This window comes from Frieseomelitta varia, unplaced genomic scaffold (genome assembly GCF_011392965.1).
Source record: "Frieseomelitta varia isolate USP_RPSP 00005682 unplaced genomic scaffold, Fvar_1.2 scaffold_773, whole genome shotgun sequence".
In the NCBI taxonomy this organism is placed as follows: domain Eukaryota; kingdom Metazoa; phylum Arthropoda; class Insecta; order Hymenoptera; family Apidae; genus Frieseomelitta; species Frieseomelitta varia.
The window spans coordinates 154114-166915 of record NW_025110560.1 but is presented as its reverse complement, the minus strand read 5'-3'; the positions used below and the strand labels follow the sequence as shown (position 1 = coordinate 166915).

At 35.7% G+C, this 12802-nt stretch overlaps 1 protein-coding gene across 3 annotated transcripts in view; it reads right to left on the bottom strand.

Moving 5' to 3' along the window:
• The window catches only part of LOC122535805 (NAD(+) hydrolase sarm1), a 153075-nt gene that overhangs the window by 56821 nt on the left and 83452 nt on the right, over nt 1-12802 (bottom strand). The gene's annotated exons all lie outside the window — the stretch shown is intronic.

Here is a 12802-nt window from a genome sequence, read left to right as displayed (position 1 = left end):
TGGTCCGTGCAAAGGCGGTTAACGCGAAGAGGCTTCTGCGTGAAAAAGAAATTTTTAAACAACGATTCTGCAAATTTTTCAACATTCGAAGCAATTAATAACAATTGCTCTTAGAATGTCCACGTGTTATTAAAAACTCGTTATTAATATAAAAAAGAAAAAATAAATAAAAAGGGGAGAACAGAACGAATTGAAAATACCTCGACAAAAGTGAAATATCATTTCTGCTCGCTAAGAAATTCTTTTTAGAATTCTAATCCGTCACTGACGATACATTTTGCGTAAATATACGTGTTTATCGAGCTGCGTACTTTTAACTATCCAAGAGACGCGATAGATTCAGCGCAATTAGAATCATCGAGGGCCACTTAAACGATCAAATTAAGCAGCACACGCGTCATGGCGGGCTCTACATGTTCCTAGATGCACATTGCCCTCGCCCGTGGTCTAAATCGAGATGCACTTCAATGCGGGTAGCCGCTGCAACTATACTTAAACTTAATGAACGTAACGTGCCTCCGCGTTTACTGCCTTAGTTTACTCCCAGACTAATTAACGATTTTCAACTCAATTAAGAAGTATCCTCAAAATTGACAGTTTTATCGATTCGCTGAGGATTTTATTTCAGAACGATGAGAAGTAGAAGACTATTCATCATAGAACGTTATACATATATAGCAAAGATAGAAATATGGAAAAAAAAACTGTTTTATCTACGCTTAGATTTCCGAGACAACTTCATTGCTGCTTTTATTGTGCTTTATTACCTTTGAATTTTGAAATCAACAGAGCTGGAATTTGTAAGATAAAAATTTCAACTTCTCAAATTTCTCTTTTTTTTTCTTTTCTTTTTGTAAATTAACAAAAGTGACTCGTAACGTAACGATTTGATTTCTCAGATGAGTTTAGAAAGTGACGTACGAATAAAGTTCGTCGAAACAGCGTGTATCTCGGGGAAATTAGAAAGTCGCGACGCATCGTGGCTTCAAACAGGAAGAAATAAAGATAGTAAAAATTTACGAGACGCGCCAAGTGGCGAGCCTTCTGTCAGAAAAATATCCATTATCTGTGACCTAGATTCCTCGTGTATCAATTCGTCAATTAATTTCGACGAAAGTATCTTTGAAAGAAAGGAAATTGAAATAACCGATCCAACGCTAACACGTAACCAATATACATAAAACATATTCGAATTTTATCGTTCGTTTGCATTTAAGTTTATTACCGAAACAAACAAATAGATAAATATTCGAATAATAAAACTTATTTGCATTTTCTCTCGCCCATAAAAAAAAAAAAAAAAAAAATACATACAAATCAATTAACGCGTGTACAATAATATTAACAAGTATTAATTAAAACGATACGCGCTGCTATATTAAACAGCAATAAACAAAATTTCTTTCGATCAATCGACAAACCTGCAAGAGAAAATATTAGCAATACGCAAAGAAAAAATCGAGCTCGAGTATACACTTCATTCATATCTGATACGATCCTAAGGACTTATATATATCAGAACGATCAGAACCTTCGTTATCAATGATCTCACGTTCCCGAACCGCGTGAATTATTCCGAACCGTTTGCTCGCCCGTTCCGATCGAACGTCTCGGACCAACCGCGATGTCGTTCTTGGAGTATCTCCAACGACATGAAATCATCGCGAGCATGAACTTACTTCGATTCGCGACACGATTCGCATCGATGAAACGAGGGCCGATCGTACGTGCGCATACATACATGCATGCGTGCATACGTGTCTCGTCGAATTCTTTCTCACGACACGACACGACAACAGATGATTCACGCCTTTTATCGAATTGTAATAAAAATCAAACGCGTTCGGTGTTCTCCGACGACGATAACGAGATCGTGAAACGCGAACGGAAGGAGGCAACACTTTTATCGTTCCACCACTATTTCTGGTATCTTTACGCGGAAATGGATTTGCTCGTCTCGATGCTCCACGACATAGTTATATGGTTGTTAAACGAGTGTCAACCATCACGTAACCAATCGGAAATAACGTGGCGTTTCCACTCGCGATTCCATGAATTATCCGCGCGAGTTTCTGGCAAGTGTGGAAACAGACGACTCTTGGGCAAATGGCTTTAGTTGATTTAAAAGGGGTGTTAGATGTAGGCGAGCAGGATGTTGACAGTTTGATAAAAACGATTGCAGCGCTTACGAGAATTGTCTATATAATATAGAAGTTGTCATTCATCTCAAGGATTTCCAATCTCGGAGAAGGACTTTTTTGTATAATTGGAAGTGAAAATTTTTACTGTCATTTCATTGAGATCTTATTTATAGCGAATTATTTCTCCAATTTTCACGTATCTAGTTTAAATTTTTGGCAATTTGTTACAAAATAGAGACGAAAGTTACAAGAAAAAGAAGAAGATTCGGCATTCTTCAATTTCGAAATATCAAGCCATCAAGTACACATTCATTTTTTATCTAGTTTTAAATCTCGTAAGATTTCTTTGAACTCGTGTACAAATAGTTTGGCAAACAAAAGATAAATCTCACGTCACTTGGTTCTAGAATCGAATTTTAACGAGACGTACAAGTGAATCATGGATGGAATAAGTCTTCAAATTATCCTTAATTATTAAACTCTGATTAAATTAAATATAACTTTCATTAAGCCATTAAATATTCACATCACAGATCTTTAATTTATTGAAAGATACACGTATAAATTGACTTGGCAAACAAAGTAATAAAGTCTCACGTTGAAGAGTGGAGTTTCGACAAGAAGATCAAGTGAATATTATTATAGAATATAGAAGAAAAACTTAATATATTAAATTATAATATTATATTATAATATTATACTATAATAATATTATTATATTATTATAATTATAATACTATTATTATATTATTATGTTATTAGTATATTATTATATAATTATAATACTATTATTATATTATTACGTTATTAGTATATTATTATATAATTATAATACTATTATTATATTATTATATTATTAGTATATTATTATACAATATTTTACAACAATATTCTTTCCCAAACTCCAGTTACCAAACTTAACACTAAATAAACTTGTTCTGCAATGCGCGCACAAATTTGACTAATCTCGCGTTTGTAATTATCAACAATAAGAAATAATCAACAATAATAAACAGTTATTATATTATTATATTGTTATTATTTAATTACAATATTATTATTATATTATTACGTTATTAGTATATTATTATACAATATTTTAACTAACAACAATATTCTTTTCCAAACCTAACACTAAATACACTTGTCCTGCAATCTGCGCACAAATTTGTCTAATCTCGCGTTTGCAATTATCAACAATGAGAAATAAAAATAAAATTACTAAACATCGCACCGTGCAATGTCAATCTCATTCGAAATTTTCAAAATTACCAAGGGAATTTACGAAGAATGTTAAAAAAAAGTGCGGGTGATTTTAATTTCTTAACGGAATCTTCACGACCCGCGTGCAAATTGGCCTGACCAAATAAAATGACGAGTCACCGCATTGTGGAGCGTTTTAACAAGAGGGGCAGGTGAGATGGTGGCACGATCCGGATCGATGACTCACGGCGGGCACGCGTGTTACCACGCGAGATACGCTCGCGGTAGTAAAAACCACGAAGAAGATCGGTGATTCACTTCCCGCCGGCGCTCATCGTCTCTGAAAGTTCATTAGAAACGTGTAATCGTCGTCCGGTTCCGCACGATCGAAACGCCACTCCAGAGAAAAACAAAGCGTTATCGACATCGGGAAGGGGCGAAAACGCTTTTCGACGGCGTTAGTCATCGAATTTTCGAGACTGATAGGAGACTTCATTTTAGGCCGTTATCGCGCGTCGTTGTAACGCGTTTACGTAATCAACCGCGCGCGACAGAATCGAGTGGAAGGATGTTGGAGAACGTTTGAAGGAATGATTCAGCAAAGAACAGAGATTAAACGAGGCTGAGTCACTGATCTCGGAAGACGTATCGATCAAAGTTGTTTTTTTTTTTTTTTTTTTAAATCGGTTTACGAGTCTCGTTGCGTAGTGATCATTGGGAGAATGAATTATCTGGCAAGAGAAAAGAATTGTAAATAATAGAAATTCGTGTATACTGTATCTTGGATGTTTTATATATTTCTGTATTCTATTTGTTCTATTTATTTTATTGTCCAAACCTCGAGTTTGCTCGTTTCAAATTTAAATCTGCACTTTTACTTTCATTCGTCGAAATTTTTTTAACGTTAATATCGAGGACATGTTGATTTCGATTTAATTGGACTCTTTTTTTTTAGAACGAAAAAACGTTTCATTTCGTACGCAAATTGAAAGCGTGACGCGTCACTTTTTTGACTAACATTAGCGACGTCTTCTTACATAATAACAAGGAAACGAGCTTGCGCGTCAAAAACACAAAAAAGAATGACGCTCTTGCGCTAGAATGACGTTTTTGTTCTAAAATTGTAATATTTTCTCAGTTTTAAGTGTATTCAAGTAAAACAAAATAGACGAAACAAGTAATAAATTTATTATTTCTCAATAATTTCTATCCAGCGATATCGTACCGAGTGCAAAAAGAAAACGACGAATTATTGTGTACGGCTCGGTCGCTCGTTATGGTCCGCAATCCAGCGCAAGTGGTTTAAAGATATTCTAAACAGAATACTATATAAATATTAATAAATATTAATATATCTCACAATATTCTCATTATAAGTCTACGTAATATCTCATAATATTCACCAATATTCGTCGTTAATAACCACTTGTGTTACGTAATTAAATACAACCCAATCGAACCTGTTGAAAAACCCAAAGAAACATTCAAGAAACGATCAAATCTCGAGGAATAAAGAGTGAACATTCTTCTTGAAAAGTATGAATTCAAGTGTCAGACTGACACGGTCCTCTCGCAACACTCTCAAAGCGTGTGTGTACGTGTGTGCAAAATAAATTCGCGAGATATTCAGCGAGTAATTCCGATTCCGGCCGGTATTTTTCCGCGTAAGCGCGGCCACGAGCACGCACGGCATGAACGAACCCGGCCGGATGAATGGACTGAGGCTGTGAATCATTCGTGGAGGAAGTTCAAGGTCGTACGTTACGATACCGAGCCACGTGCTTCTGTATCGTATTGTACGTGTTATCACGAACGCACAATACGCACGGTCATTCGACATTCTTTCTTCGTTGACCGCGTCTCTTTCCCTCGAACAGCTTGACGATTCTTTATTAATCATTTAACTATCGGATCGAAGCAGAATTTTCGACCACGAGAACACTGTGCAATGTCAATGATTCAGTTGTCTCGCGTGATAAATATATTTGCGCAGAAAATCATGTCAATCTAAAATTAATTTACATTAAAATTAATTGACATTATTATATTATTATACCGTTATAACATGTTGTATTATATTATTGTATTATAGTAATATTATATTTGTTTACTTGAAATTAAATTGATTAATTTAGCTTTTGGCTTCTTAAAATATATCTATAATTAAAGAATTAAGCATCGTTAATAATGATGCCATCGAGTTTCAACTCTCGATACTTTGTAAATTTGTATTTTTATAAATATCAATGCATAAATTATTAATTATAAATAAATTATTAATAAAAAAAGTATACATCTTTCAAGTTTATCATTTATCATAATTAATAGTATCACAACAATTTCACAACGTTAATATTATTAAGTGAATTTGAACGTATTCCAATTTAATAACTTTGACAAATGTCAAATTGCCCTAAAAAAGTTCAACGTCATGAAATTAAATAAAATTTGCCAGATCGTTTCTACGCACTCCAAAATTTCACTCGTATTTCACAACTCCCGATAATAAATCTCTGCTAAATTTAATCACAAGGAATTAACCATCAATGTTAATTATAAAATTAGATAAATAGAAAATAACATAAAGACGATAGTATTGTACATTCGATCAAATCAAAGTACATCCAGCTTTCAAATTTGTTTAATTTTACGTTTAATTCGACGCTGTTACACCTTTTTTCCAGGGCAATTCGGTGTTTGTCAAAGCTACGAGCTCAACTTTCAAATTCGCCTTACACAGCGATTTGACGACCAGAAACTCGCCAGGCCTATTTGCAAATTCTTCGAGTCTCCGGCAAAGTGATTCATACGTCGCGGACCGTGCAGACGGTCGATCTGGAAATTAAAGATCCACGAGAAATGGGATGAGAGCAACAAGACATTCGGTTGAGTCACACTCTCTCTTTCTCTCGTCGGTGGACGTGGCGTGGAAACGCGAAGGGCACCGCGAAGGGAAGACGCGAATTCCCATACCGGAGCCCTCTTGACGAATGCCAGTGAGTCACGAAGGAATTCGAAACGCGTGCACAAGAAGAAGACCCTCCTTTCCTTTTTCTCACCTCTGGCTCACTCAGAGACACTCCTTACACGACACACCGTCGGCTCACCACTTTGAACTAACCGATTTTTGGACGACATCCTGCTTCAGGGGTTTCGTCAGACGAGCTAACGTTTTCTAACGACACATTTTTTTTTTTTTTTTTTTTTTTAATGGAAAATATAATATTCGAATATTTACGCTTCTTAAGAACACATTCTCGACATTTTATTAATATCACGGCGATTGTCACGATTACTTTGGTCAAATTTGAGAAATTTAACCGCTTGCGCTGGCAACCGATTCCGCGGACCATAACGAGAGGCCAAATATGATATATCACTGGAGAGAAGTTATTGAGAAGTAATCGATTTATTATTTGCTTTGCCAATTTTGTCTTACTTAAATACACTTACAAACTGAAAAATTTTATTACAAATTTTGGAGCAAAAAATTCTCGACGTGCGTGGCACGTCGTGGTCTTCCAACGCAAGAGGTTGATATTATCTCGAAAGAATTTCAAATTACATTTTCACTAAAATTCAATTCAAATTGTCTGTTTTTCGACGAAATTATTGCGAAATTATTATTATATTGGAGGGAATTCATACTCTCGGTCTGCGTGAACGTTTCAAGATCGTCGTCTATTCTGGTCTCGCCGGTGGATGGAAAACGACGCGGAGGAAAAAACGTACGCGTCGATCGAGTTTCGCGTCGACGAGCGTAACACGTGAGTCAGCGACTGTGAAAGTCGAATGCTCATCCCATACGTGTACAGCGATCGTAGATACACCGCGAGCGGACTTAACGATCGATGCACCGTTACAACGACCAGACAACGCGATGGCGGACCACCGCGAAATTCCCTGGAACTTCCCTGTTCACGTGCGTTCCAGAATTCCTAACGAGAAAGCTCGCTGGCGAATTTCCACGAAACGGGAAACATTTGATTTCAATAATTCCTTTCATCTCGCGGAATCAGACGGAGAGTTTCAACTATCTGAAAGGTGGCTGAAATTGTCGGAATAAGGAGAATCACTGACTTGTTCAATCGCTATTTTGTAGAATTGTAGACAAATTTTGTAGAATTTTGTAAGAGAGATTTCGTAAGCGTGTAAATTTTGTACAGAAACTTTAATATTGGGAATTGCCGTACTGATATTTTAGAGAAGTTTTGTAAATCTTGGGAATTTTTTTTAATAATTTTTGTTAACCTAGATTTTGTAGAAATTTCATTAATAATTAAAAATAATTAATTAATTTTCTTAATAGTTTTTGTAGACCTTATACAAATCGTAATTTTTTGAATTTCATATGAATTTCACACGAATTAGATTTTATGAATTTCATTGTAGATAAATTATAGAGATATAAATTGTATAAATTATAGATTTCATAGGTGATATGAATATTGACCATTTTAGAATTGTATAATTTCAAGGATTTTAATAATCCCTAAAGCATATCAATAAGACTAGGATTAACCTTGATTAACAATTATATTACCAAAAGTTCGATCGACTCAATATTTTATACAGGAGGAACTTTTTTAACACTAGAACTACCAAAATGGTCAAAATGACCAATTTCTAATATTGCTAATTTACATATCATATTACATATTTTCAAAGATCCAAGTGAATCAAAGTTTGCATTCCTTATTTTATCATGAACTATTTTCCCTTTTCGACGTCTCTGATACAATTTTCACACCGTCGATAATTCCGTGCGTTAAACTTGCATCAAGAAAAATTATCTCGCACCAACTGTAAGTTCCAACAATAAATTTTACCTGCAAATTCGAAGGCTAAGTAGCTTTCACGAGCAGACACTTGTACCTGTTTCTTGTTTCGACAGCTGGTCTTTGTCTGATTGGCGAAAACATTGAAATGGACTCACCTGAAACGAACAAAGAGGAAGGTCTGCATTAAGGTTCGACTCGAGATTGGAAAGTTGACTCGAAAGATTCCGAGTTCGATTAAAAGAAAAGAAAATTGGAAATTACAATGTGAAAGGGGTCGCCAGCGATTTTTAATTGCAACGCAACGACGTACAGACTCGGGTCTATCGTTTCTCTTCAACGCCCACGTTTTTCTGAGCTTTCGCGGAGGCGTGACACGCGACAGTCAGAAAACGACGAAACTAGATTACATCGGCGACAGAAAGTCGCGCCCTTTCTTTCTTTCTTTTTTTTTTCTCGCGACCTCTCAGCAAGACTCGGCTGAACTGAGTTGACTTACACCGCACTGATCCGGAGAACCGGAATTCGAATTTATTTATGAGCCGCCGATGGACTCCCATCGTGGGTTTTCTCGTTTCTCGTGGTGAGATTGGAAAGGGAGTGTTGCTTGATAAGGAGAGGTTCACATGATTCGCGGCTCGAAAGTGGAGTGGATAGTGTGCCTTGTGTTGGAAAGTGAGTGTTCAGAGATATTGTGTTTGCGAGGAAATTGAGTGTTCAAAGATATTGTGTTTGCGAGGAAATTGAGTGTTCAGAGATATTGTGTTTGCGAGGAAATTGAGGACGTGTTGGATAGTTTTGTTGCAAGTGGTATTGGTTAAATAGTGGAGTGTACCATGTTTAGGAGAAAATTGGTTAAATAATAAGTAGGTCTCATATTTAGGAGAGAATCGAACAGTATTTTGACTATATTGTATGTTTCACGTACATTACTATTATGTACCTTATCATTATACATTTTTGTTATTATTATAAATTATATTATTAATATTAATATTATAATAATTATTATAAATTATTATTAATATTATAATATAATATTATTATTACATTATATTATACATTAATATTATTTATTACATACATTGTGATTGCAAAAAGAATTGAGTATAATATTTTTTATAGAATTTTACATATGTAATGTAACAATTCCAAATGTATAATGCAACTATAGCAAAATAACAAACTGGTATTACATTTAAAACTGAGGATTCATATAAAATAGACTATCAACATTGGTTAAATAATGGAGCAAGAATTACTGTATTTAAAGAAGAGATTCAATTGTATAATTTTACAGTTTTGATGGAAAACAAATATCGTTGTATAATATTCTTTCTTTGCAAAATTTTATTGAGATTTGAATATTAGAGTGACGAAAATTTGAGAAATCTGAAAGTTTGATTATTTTAATTAATAGACCGCGCAAAAATGTACAGAATAATGCGAATAACATTATAATATAAAACGCTTAGATATTTGCAATATTTCTTAAAATAGTGTTTTTCCTTTCCTCTATTTCTTTTTTTTTTTTCGCAAAAGTATAAAACTGCGAAGCGCAAACGTACGCGGTCTACTGATTAACGCTGATTAAATCCCTGAAGAAAATCGAATCAGACTCCACGAAGGCGTCGATTTATCAGTCGCCGACAGGCAAACAGACCTCTCGACCATTCGAGAAGGAAAGAAACCCCAGCAACCGATGTTCAAGCGAAGCGACAGACAGATTTTATGGCGGGTCTCTCGTCGATTCCAGTCCCTTTGATCAAAGCAAACCTCGTGACACCTTAATGCCCCGTGTAATCAACGTTTCTCCCTTCTGTTTGACTCCAACACAGTCAATTGCGTGATTACTCTGTGATTAAAGCGCAAAAAGCGAAGATCACCGGACTGAAAGGAGAATTTTCATCCATTGCGCGATGTTGCAAATAGATTCATTTTTCTCGCTGCGAAAGTCACACAAATCTCGACTGTACTGTACGAAGAAGCAAATTTTTCACTCCAAGATCAATTTCAAAATACTTTCTCGCCTGGTTCAATTGGCGTTTAATTGAAATAAATTTCAAAATTCCACGTGTTAGAGATTCAACGATTCTATTTTTCTATCTTTTGAGATATTAAATAACGTAAAGGGGAGTTTATAATTTTACGAAATTTCAACAGAAACTGAACGTGACGATATTTATGCAGATTTTCAAATAAATAAATAAATTGAACAACGTGAGACAGTTCACGCGTCAAATATCGCAAAAAACATCGTGCTCTGTCAGACAACGATTCTACTTTTCTATTTTTTGATATATTAAACAACGTAAAGGGGAGTTTATAATTTTACGAAATTTCAAGAGAAACTAAACGTGACGATATTTATGCAGATTTTCAAATAAATAAATAAATTGAACAACGTGAGACAGTTCACGCGTCAAATATCGCAAAAAACATCGTGCTCTGTCAGACAACGATTCTACTTTTCTATTTTTTGATATATTAAACAACGTAAAGGGGAGTTTATAATTTTACGAAATTTCAAGAGAAACTAAACGTGACGATATTTATGCAGATTTTCAAGTAAATAAATAAATTGAACAACGTGAGACAGTTCACGCGTCAAATATCGCAAAAAAACATCGTGCTTTGTCAGACAAAAACCTGATTATGATTGCCTGTGTACTCAATAAATGAATTAAACATCCATCCTGTGTATTTTCTTTCTTCAAACGAAAATGACAAACTTCGAACAATCAGATTGCAGGGGAAGCAGCAGTTACAAACGAGTGAGTCTTACTTTTTCGCTGGCTCTGTCCGAAAATAAAGTTAAAATAATAAAAAAACGAGCGGGGAAAGATGAGAGGCGGCGAATCTTGGCAAGGTCGCGCGGGCAACGTAACGCCTCTTTATTAATACGTAAAATCGTGCAAAGACGAGCGATGGTTTTTACGAGGCAGAACAATTGGCCACACTGGCAACACACGGTTGCGGTTTCGTAACGGGTTTACGGAGCCGTTCAATTACAGATTTCCTCCATAAATCGCTCGACGTCTCGATGAACGTCCTCGATGCTCGAAAAGGCACCGCGACGGTCAATCGTGTGTGTCACGTACGTACGTGCTCGCGTGCTCAGGAGAGAAGAAAAAAGAGAAAGAGAGAGAGAGAAAAAATGCGACAGGAGCGTGTGTCCTTAAAAGAGTTAATCGATTCCACCATTATCTCTCTCTCTCTCTATTTCTGTCCACAATTATTATCGTTGAGAAGGCAGCGGCTTTGCTCGCGAAATTTTTTTCATTCGAATTCTACCAAATCCGGAAAACTGCAAAGGAGAGCTCCGACATTTCGTTTGGGCTCGTTTTAATTGGCTTTTCGTTTTGAAATCTCGCGGGAATCGAGATAATACCGCGACAAACTGTTGACAGCGAATTAAACTGTACCGCGTGTTTCTTTAAATTTCACTGGCATTAAGGCTCTTTGTCTAACATTTTTCCAAGATGTTTTCGATATTTTATAAGCTTCGACTATATTTTCAATAATAATATTTAAATACTTTAAATCTCGATCCCACTTTGCTGCACATTTGAGTATTCGTGAATATTTTCATGCGAACATTGTACAGATCATAATTTGTTATTGTATTTTATATTTATATCGTTATATAGCTGATTAGAAAAATCATGGGTTGGAAAACAACAAAATTGGGAAATATCCAATTTGCAGACAAGGGACATGTTTCCATTGGATTTTTATTCCCTTGCAATTGCATCATCAAACGGCTTGCACGTAGGCTCTACGATTATGCGAGTTTACGGCCGTAAATCAGTTACGGGAATGTTAGTAACGGTTATGGGCAATCTTAATTATCATCTGCTAACCGCCGTGTACTACGATCTATAAATTTTTACCGGCTCTCGAGAACATTCACAAAAATAGAGAAAAGAAAAAAAAAACACGAAGATCTAACCGCGAAAATACAATCTTAAAATTTGAATTTTCTAAAAAATTCGTTATTCGAAGATTTTTAATCGACTGGCTTGAAAATCCTTAATTGAGAAGTTCGATCGATTCTACGAGTACTTACGCAAATTGATCGAACTAAAAAAGAAAAGAACAGTGAAGCATGAGCGTTACGTAAAAATCTGTTAGTATAAAAATTTCCGCGACACCGGCGTTAATTAAAAACTGTGTAAAAAGCGGATTAACGAGAAACATGGGGAGAAAAAAAAAAAAAAAACCAACGTAAAGAAGCACAGGAGCAACAGCGTGGATTAATAGTTGCGCACAACAGTGTGGAAAACAGATGACGGGGAGAAAGAAAAAAAAAAACCGGATAATTGGATAGATGAGATGTTAATAAGCCGATTAACGACAGGATACGAAGCTGGTTCTCGTTGTTACAAAGTTAGATGCAAATGCGGCGATAAACGCCAAGGAAACCGGTGTTAATTGCACTCTGCAATTAATTGCCCTCGAGTGGAACAATTTTGCATTTAAAAATTCTAATTATATCGCTCGATCGCTGACTGTCTCACAGAGGAAACGATACTTAATTCGAGCAGATTTTCTCGCCCAATTTTCACCTTGCGTTTGAAGATTCTCCATTTCCAAGTAAAAAGCTCCCCGATAAAGGAGAGGGAACATTCGTGAACGAACAACGTCCCCGTGCGTTCGTTTTCCGAGCAGAAGCATCGA